Below are 10,111 nucleotides of genomic sequence, written 5' to 3'. Positions count from 1 at the left end.
GAGGTGGGGGAAGAGATAAGGAGAGGGAGGGAAGCAAATCATGAGAGACTCTTGAATACTGAAAACAAACTGAGGGCTGAAGGTGGAGGGGTAAAGGGGAAGGGGGGTGATGGACATGGAGGAGGCCACTTGTGGGGAAGAGCACTGGGTGTTATATGGAAACCAACCTGACAATAAACTATAATAAAAAAAATAAAAAATAAAGTAAAATAAAATAAAATATTTCAAAAAAGTAAACTCTGATATCAGAGTTTTTAAATAACCATATGAAATATAAAGCTAACTGGGATATGGAGATACTTGATGGTTAAAAATAAAAAGTGCCATTAGTAAAATTTATGATGTTATTTAGTGCGATTATTATAAAATATGAATATGACCTTGAGATTTAGTGTTATCTATGCATGGTAATTTGAAAAGTATTATAAATTCAGCAAATTATTTAGTTTAGTATATTACATCAGCCATTAGAATGATTTCTGGGGTGCCTGGATGGCTCAGTTGGTTAAGCATCTGACTTTGGCTCAGGTCATGATCTCATGGTTCGTGAGTTCAAGCCTTAGGTCAGGCTCTGTGCTGACAACTCAGAGCCTGGAGCTGCTTCGGATTCTGTGTCTCCCTTTCTCTCTGTCCCGCTCACACTCTGTCTCTCTTTCTCTCTCAAAAATAAACATTAAAAAAAGAGAATGATTTCTTAGCCATTGTTGTAAAAATTAAAGTTGGGTATTGTAAGTGAAACTAGGAATTATTTTTATGGTATCTATACACATGTATCCTGAAGTGAGGCTATGGGTTGTGGAAATCCTGCCAAAAAGGGCCATGTTTTGTAGTTTTAGTGAATTTTGTGGTATTGTGTTTACTTGTATAATTTAAAATCAAGTTCAGGTTTGGGTATTTTTATATATATCTGTGAAATCTATTGCTTTTAAGTGAGACTTCAGAACTATAGTTGATGAGTACATTTCTTTTAATGTGCAATTTTGCATGTGTATTTCCCTTCATATGCCTATTTCACAATCTTAAAAATCAAGTCACTTCCTTAGGTTGGAATATTCTGTGTAGTCATATGGATTGCTTTACATTAGTTTTAGGGGCTACTATGTGGCTCAGTTGGTTCAGCGTCCCATTTCGGCTCAGGTCATGATCTTGTAGTTCATGAGTTTGAGCCCCTCATCAGTGTCTGCGTTGACAGCTCAGAGCCTGGATCTTGTTTCAGATTCTGGGTCTCCCTCTCCCTCTGCCCCTCCCCTGGTTGTGTCTTTCTCAAAAATAAATAAACATTAAAAAAAAAGAAAAAGAAGTTTTGAGGCACTTGGGTGTTTCAGTTGGTTAAGCATCTGATTTTGGCTCAGGTCATGACCTCACAGCTTGTGGTTTAATCCTCATGTGGGGTTCTGTGCTGACAGCTCAGAGCCTGGAACTTGCTTTGGATTCTGTGTCTCCCTCCCTCTCTGCCCTCCCAACCCCTCCAAATTAATAAACATTTAAATTAAGTTTAGCAATCAAAGGAACATTTTGTTTCATTCAATGTCTTCACTTCTTCCCTACAATACATACTTTTAAAAATTTCTCCTCTATTTATTCTGAAACTCTTACAATAGTAAGCAAGAAGATGGATAAAGCAAGTTTAAGATGTTGTTTTCCTTCATCCCAGTTTTGGGCCACACTGTTCTCTCAACTCTGATTATTCATGAATTTGTTAATGGGTGTGTTTGGAATTTTCTCTGGCTTTCATTTGCTAGACTCTTTGCCATCTTCCTTTGGCCTTTGTAATCCTTAAATTCTTCAGTAACAATGGAATTGTCTCTTCTCCCTGCCTTGCTCACACCTGACTCTGTTCTTACAAGCAGTCAGAGCATGCTTGGTTTGGTGCTATCATTTTTTCTGCTGCACCCAGCTCTGTGACCTGATGTGACAGAACTGTCCTTCTAGGGCTCTATTAGATAGGGCACACTGACCACGTGATGCAGGTGATGCTATTAAAATACTGAGTGTGGCACCCACATGTGGTCATTAGTGGCCCGAGAGGGTTTTCATTATGTCATTTTATGTACTTGGAGCTCCTAGGCTCCAGGGCGAACTTTATCCCAATGGATCAACACTGGTTTATAAGATTATGGTGATGATGACTGTAAGTAGTATAGATTAGAAAAAAGTTGGTCTACTGCCCTTTCTTTCTATGCCCATTTCCCCCATCATGGCAGCATTGCACCAAATATCTGCCTTTTCCTCAGACCCATCTTCTGGACACCAGGCCAGTTCTGGGACTCCTCGTTGCTCCTTTTTTTTTTTTTAATGTTTATTTATTTTTGAGAGAGAGAGAGAAGGGGAGGGGCACAGAAGGAGGGAGACATAGAATCCAAAGCAGGCTCCAGTCTCTGAGCTTCAACACAACCAGATGTGGGGCTCGAACTCATGAACTGTGACATCATGACCTGAGCTGAAGTCAGATGCTTAACCGTCTGAGCCATCCATGCACCCACCCCCACCTCTAGTCACTTTTGATTCATAGTTCTTAAACCTTTTTAGGGTTATTAATCCCATTGAGAATCTAAAGAAAGACATGGATTCTGTCTAGGGGAAGTAAACTTAAGTACATAGAACATATTAGAAATAATTAGAGTCCTCATAGATGTTCTTGAAGTTCACCTTAGGGTTCTCTAAGGGTATCTGACCTTTGTTATTTGATCACTATACTGGGCATTATGGGAAGCATGTTACCTGAGTCATCTTAATTAATGCCTGCAATGACCTGATGAGATTCAAGATGAGGAAATGGAATCACAGAAAGACTGAATAGCTAAGTTATGCAGGAGGTAGGGAGAGGAACCTAGAACCTGAGGCTAGAACCTACGGAATCTGACGCAGAGCTGGAGACCCAAGAACTCCATTTGGAGAACCCTTGCTTTGAAGAATGTGGCTCACCACTAGGCTGGATTTTAATCTGAGGAAGCTTCAGGAATTTTGGACAGTTATGAGGGTTCTGAATTACCCAGGGATTCAAGGGTGTGGTCCATAGATTAGCACGTTTGACATTATCAGGGAGTTTGTTAGAAATACACAATGTCAGATCGCACCCAAGAACTACAGAGTTTTAATAAGATCCTCTAGGAGATTTGTCTCTCCATTAAGATTTGAGACGCATTGGCTTAGATCGCTCAGCATTAGCAACGTAGACACCCTATGAAACCATTTAGAGCCTAAAACTACACTTTTGGTAGTTCGGTAATAGAGCTGATGGCCCCAAATGCTATGACTGGGAGTGATGGTGGGCAGAAGGTGATCGAGGGAGGCACGTGGAGTCAGCACTAAATGAGTATGTGTGAGAACAATGTATTGGTGCCTGATAGGAACTCCTGCTCTGATGTAACTGTATGGCCTATTTAGGATGTTCCTTTAAAACAAGAGCATTCCAGAAATGAGAAACAGATTCATGCAAATGGCTTTCTCACTTCTTAGCCACATGCCTTCCAGCAGCACAGGGTGATTTTGGGGAGTGCGTGGATGTGGATAGCCTTACAAGTTTCAGAAGGGAAAGCTTTAATGTCTCCTGGATATTTTCTGCCATGGCAGGTCTTTAAGAGCCAGTGGGGATGTGTCGCACTTGGTGAGTGGGTGTCCTCTCCGCGAATTGCCTGCTGCCGTGTCCGTTCTTTGCTTTACCACCTGGTTTCTGACCTCCAGATGTTGGCTACTCTCTTAGATCCCCACTTAGTTCTGATGCCAAGTGCCTTTCCTTGAACTGAATTTCCCTCTTGAGTTGTTACCTACTTCCACTGAGTTTTGCAAATAACCCCTTTCTTGTTTTGAACTGTAGCAAACTGGGCTGTCGATGGCTCCGTGATGCTATGCTCCAGGTGGTAGTTCTTTCCCTTGGTCTCTCTTCATGCAGGCAGGACTGCCTTTTGTCATCGAGAGCAGTCGTGATGAAATCACAGGATCACACAACAAAAGGACCTTTAAAATCTTTTTAGGTACATTCTGTAAAACATCCTGTGGAATAGAGGGATAAAATGAGTGAAAAGACCCTCACAGACACGCTATTTCCATGAGAACTTGAGAACGGCAGAGGTTTTGTAGTCAATTTAATAGGTTCCGGGATAGATGTCAGACTTTGGTGCTGATGAGTGGAGACATTGTTATTTGAATGTTCAGAGAGCTATGTGCACTTTTCCGTCTCTGAGCAGGGAGTGTGAAATCTATTTAGAGATGTAACCGTCAGCCAAAATTGAAGAATCTCTTAAAACAATCAAAAAAGGCACTGCTAATAATTTTGGTTCCTGCACCAAGAGTGCTCTATAAAAGTGGTGCTAAAAATTTCTCTCTTAAAAAAAGTCTTATTATATTTTAAAGGAAGGTTCAACTTCTTCAAGTGAGAAAGGACAAACTGTTTCAGAATGTTTAATATGGGAATCTATATATGAGTTAACTAAAATAACCATGCAAGATTGAAATGATAAATATTTATATGATTACCACTGAGGCATATCGGTATTTAGCAAGAGAATAGTATCACCCAAGATGCGGGAAACGCACATCCTTAACTTTAGATAAACTCATATCTGTTTAATAATCTGGCTGCTACCAGCCCTGAGAATTTTGTCTTTCCTTTAATCACTCATTTGAAATAAGTCGGTGACTGAAAGAGGAAACAATATGTAAACTCTTGAGCTGTAGGAATATTTCAGAGTGATGTGTAGATACCCATTAATGGGTAGATTAATATTTTATGAACCATTGTCCAAAAGTCAGAGTGAACAGTTTCTTGGCTTAGGAACAGAGCAATTAATGCCATCCTTAGAAGGGTCCCTGTGACACCCACTTTGAAAAGATCGTCTGAATTGCAAGTTCACTGACTATACCTGGGAATGTGTCTTCACAGGGACATACCTTACCTTATTTAACAGAATTAAATGTATTCATACTCACCTGAGTTCCTAAGAAGACTCAAGAGCCAGAGGGGATCTAACCACTATAGATACTGCTTTCTTAAAATTTAAGAAAATCCACAGTTGCCTAAAGAGACAAAGAGCATCCGTTAGTGGGCTCATCTGCTCTCTGTGGACATTTTAGTAGTGATCACCAAAATCATTCAGATCAGCAGTGTTCTTCCATAAGGCGGAAGGAGCCGAGACAGTGGTTCAACATTTCTTGGCACTTGTGAAAAATGTAGTAATCAGGGGAATTGTCAAGGACCTTAATTTTGCATAGGCATGTTCTCAGGGGTATAATTTACAAGGAAAGGTTAAGGTAAGTGGATTAGCATTTGGACTGTTAAATTAAAAAGAAAGGGAAGATCTTGCCAGTGAATCAAATAAATATTTAGTTTATTTGCTCTTTTTTGCTGGTCTCTCAGACTATGGGTGGCATCCTCCCCCCCCCCCCAAATGTCCTTTTTGTCCATCCCTTTAGATCCCTGGGAAGCCTCCACTTGACGGAGGATCTGACAAATACCGATTGTGTTTCTGCATGCATTTTTGGGGTGCTTTGTTGGGAAGACCACAAAAAACATTTTTGTCGGTGACATTCTGAAGGGAATGTCATGAAAATAAACTATCTCTGATGTTTCTCAGGCTGATCTGTCACTGGCCTTGAAATTGAGAAAAATGAGGTTTGAAAGGAAGAAATAGGAGAAGTTGGGGGAAGGTAACTGGGGACCAGGAACAAGGGAAACATAAAACATCACCAAGTCAGAGTGAAGGAAGGGCACTAACGTTTTAATGGAAGAAAGTTGGAGAAAAGAAGAAATTACAGAAACAAAGATAAATGGACAGAAAAGGAATACTTGTTAATCTTTTTCATTAGGATTCCATTTTTCTTTTCTTTTCTTTTTAAGCTAAAACTTGGAAGCATTTCTTGTGCACCCAGTGCTGTATGAAATGCTACATATTTTTATTTTATTATTACATTTAATTTTTTGAACGTTTTTTTTTAAATTTATTTTTGAGAGACAGAGAGAGACAGCATGCGCAGCGGAGTGTCAGAGAGAGAGGGAGACACAGAATCTGAAGCAGGCTCCAGGCTCTGAGCTAGCTGTCAGCACAGAGCCTGACGCAGGGCTCGAACCCATGAACTGCGAGATCATGACCTGAGCTGAAGCCAGACGCTTAACCGACTGAGCCACCCAGATGCTCCTATTATTACATTTTAATATTATAACCCACTGAGGAAGCGTGAAGCTAACAAATAGTGCTTAGATGTATTAGCCCTGGGGCTCAGTCGTCTGAGGCTGGAGTCCCTGCTGTAGTGTGTACTTGTTCTGTGATCTGGGGCGTAGTAGCCCTTCTGTCTCCACTTCTTCACCTGTGAACTGGTTACAATACTAGTGTGTGTCTTGGTAATAATCGGTTATGATGCCAATTTGTAAATGGATGCCTGTAAAGCATTAGAACAAAGTCTACACACGGCAACACTTAATCAAGATTGGCCCTTTCTATGATTTTTATTACATTCCGATTTCATAGTCGAAGCTCAGAAAAATCAAGGCACTATCTCAGGATATCAACTAGTTTCTAAGGTGAAGCTGTCTGCCACCGTCCCTTTATTCAGTAGACACTTGGGTTACATGAGATTGTTGCTTCATGTTTGTGTGTGTAAATTAGCATTATGTCATTAGCACTGGGTTGGTAAAGAGATTTAATGAGATGTTTTGAAATACACACATCATGTGGCACATAACACTGTACATATTATAATATTGAGAGCTCCATAGTTGAAGGTCAAACTGTGGTTGAACAATTATTTTGAACCCATCAGTATGGCTCCCTTTGAAATCAATGCCTCCGTCATTTTACTATTTAACTGTGTCTGGTTGTTAGCAGGGGAAAGTAGCCTTGGGAACCCAACAGGGCATGCATAACTGAATTCCAAATTGATTGTTTGGTTTTTTTTTTTTTCCAAATTGATTGTTGATGTAACCCTTTGGATTGGAAAAGTCCAAAGCATTCGTCTGCCTAATGTGTAGTCATTTGGTTACTTGCTGCCTTGGATACTGTACCCCGAATATTCTGAGGTGAAAAGGAAATAGAGCAGAATAAAACGTTGTTCTCACTAGTTTAAAATCTGAGCCAGTTTGGCCCTTCCTATCTTGGGTAGAAGTCAATCTCTGTTCCACTTTCAGAACTAAAATACGAATCGCTTCTCGGCCTTTTGGCTAAGATCAAGTGTAGTATCAGAATTAAAATTTGGCTTTGCGATATTTAATGTTCAATATTGTCTTTCTGATCCATGTCTGAATCCTTTTTCCCTTCACTTACTCGTGGTGCGATGTTGGTCACGTTATTTAGTTTTTCTGGGCTTCAATTTCCTCACTGCAAAATTGGGGCAATATTAACATTTAATCTAATGAACTATGATGATGATGACTGTAATGTGTTTGGAAGAGTTCCTGGAACATAAATGCATTCAGTATGTGTTAGCTGCTGTTATTGTTGTTGTTAGCATTATCTGTCTTGACACAGTTCTGTAGCTTTATTTTCTGAATGTTTATGTAACAGTTATTTCTGTTAATCCAGTTTAATGGTGAACTGCTCTAATCTAACATTTTTTAAAATTATTTAATTTTTTTAAATAATTTTTTTAATGTTTTATTTATTTTTGATACAGACAGAGACAGAACATGAGAGGGGGCGGGGCAGAGAGAGAGACAAGGAGACACAGAACCAGAAGCAGGCTCCAGGCTCTGAGCTAACTGTCAGCACAGAGCCTGATGCGGGGCTCGAACCGACGAACGTGAGATCTGACCTGAGCCAAAGTCGGAGGCTCAACCGACTGAGCCACCCAGGTGCCCCAAACATTATTTAATTTTTATCTATTTATTTTTATTTTTTATTTGAGAGAGTACAGAGAAAGAGAGTGCAAGCAGGGGAGAGGGGTAGAGGGGCAGAAGGGGAAAGAGAGAGACAGAGAGAGAGAGGGGGAATGAATGAATGAATGAATGTATGTATGTATGTTAAGGAGGTTCCCTCCTCCGCACTAAGCCTGACACAGGACTCGATCCCACAACTCTAGGTCATGACTGGAGGTGAAATCAAGAATCCGATGCTCATCTGACTGAGCCACCCAAGCTCCCCTCTAACCAAACATTTTATGTGAAATATAAAGGCCTTAAGAATCATCTTGATGACCCGGCTGTGAGATAGGTTAAGAATCTTTTGATCCTCTCAGGAGCTCTCTGACATCACAAAAGCCCAGAGTCTTTCCAAAGCTGATTTTCTAAACAGAAGATGGATATCCCTGTCCATATCTGGTTTGGAAACCATTTGGGAATTTTAAGGACCTTAGAAAGGCGTAATGGTTTTGATGATAATCCTGTGGATTTAGAGACGTTGTTCCACCTCAAAGAGCTAGAAAGGAAGCACCTTATTTTCTTATCCCATGTACTTCCCATGTACCCTGCACAAGAGCTTTACACGCATGTAGTATCGGTGTAACAGATCTCTATCTCCTAGATTTATAGAAGAGCATGTAAGTATAATCCAGCGTAATGAGGACTCTGGCTGTGTTTTTTGGTGTTTGATTTCCAACATCTTAAGCTTTCCCTTCCTTCCCTTCTGCCTCGTTTCTGGACTAGCTGCTTAGTAAGTCTGGATCTTCCTCCCTTGATACTGCTAGGAAATTCAAGCCACATAAGACCCTGCCTGGGTGCATGAGTCGTCAGGGACTACCGTAAAGACCCATGCCAGTCTCCTTCTCCTCTCTTGCAAGGTGTTTTCAGACCAGCTTGAGAAGCCTACCCTGCTTTCCCCAGAAATAACCCTTTTGATACCATCTTGCTGTGAATCATCTATCAGTCTGTACATTCCAACCAAAGTTTGGGTGGGAGGGGTGGGGGTCCATCCTGTTTTTTCAGAGTGGCTACCACACACAGAGAATAGCTTGAACTGAAAAGAGCGAAGGTTTCTGTGTAGAAATGGCCGAGTCCAGGTCTGGGCAAGAAAAATACAAGATAAGTGTGGGCTATTTTTGTTATGCCCTAAAGCAAGGAAGTGCTCAAAGACGAATGAGGTCATGTCAAAAGAGTAACGGAAGCCAGGATGAAGGGGCTTCCACCTGACAAAACGGGGCAATTTGAGCATTGAAAAGAATAATGATGGTAATGGATGATATCACATTGAATATAAATCTGTAATGATGCAGGGAGAGAAGAGGGGAAAGAGAAAAAGAGAGGAACTAAAAGGCAGAAGCTCCTCTTTATAAAAAGTTGTTCACTAATGTGAAAAGAAGATTTTTATTTTTATTCATTTATCTTAACATTTATTTATTTTTGATAGACAGAGAGAGACAGATCATGAGAAGGGAAGGGGCAGAGAGAGACACACACACACACAGACTTGGAAGCAGGCTCCAGGCTCTGAGCTGTCAGCACAGAGCCCAATGCGGGGCTCAAACCCACGAGCTATGAGATCATGACCTGAGCCGAAGTTGGATGCTCAACTGACCGAGCCTCCCAGGCGCCCTGAAAAGAAGATTTTTAAAAGCCACCATTTTGCAGCCAAACGTAATTCAAGCAAAAATCAGAAAATAATACAAAAACTTTTGAATAAAATGTCGAGATATTTGCATGGCCTCACAGTTTTATCCCATAAATGATGTGTTTTAATTGCCAAGGAAAATTAAGCCCTGTAATAGATACATGATACAGTAGGAAGTGTACAGCGTCACATGTACTCTGTGGTACTTAAGGCGAAATAATTACCATGAACCTAATAGTGAAGAAGAATTAAATACAGAATGTGGAGTATAGTATGAGGCAACTTTCCTGAATTTGTCAATGTCATGAAAATGAAAACAGAAAGCTGAGTGCTCTTCCAAAAGAGATTAAAGATATTAAAGAGACATAGCCACATGTCATGTGTGAACCTTGATTTGATTCTAGGATGAAGAAGTAATCTTAAAAGTAATTTTCCATCAGTTGGGGATATTTTAATGTGGATAAATGAAAGTGATGGTGTGGTTATGTAGGACGCTCATTCTTAGCAGATGTGTGATATTTAGGGATGAACGGACACAGTGTCTGTAACTTATTCTCAAATGTTTCAGCAAAAAGTATATATATATATATATATATATATATATGCAAAAGAATGGAAAGTATATATATATATATATA

General features: G+C 40.2%; 1 pseudogene; it reads left to right on the top strand.

Annotated features, from left to right (window-relative positions):
- The first annotated feature begins 7,133 nt into the window (after positions 1–7,133).
- LOC115294999 lies at positions 7,134–7,242 on the top strand (annotated as a pseudogene).
- The last annotated feature ends 2,869 nt before the right edge of the window (positions 7,243–10,111 follow it).

Source organism: Suricata suricatta, chromosome 6, assembly GCF_006229205.1.
Source record: "Suricata suricatta isolate VVHF042 chromosome 6, meerkat_22Aug2017_6uvM2_HiC, whole genome shotgun sequence".
Lineage (NCBI taxonomy): Eukaryota > Metazoa > Chordata > Mammalia > Carnivora > Herpestidae > Suricata > Suricata suricatta.
This window is presented reverse-complemented; position numbering and strand designations above follow the sequence as displayed.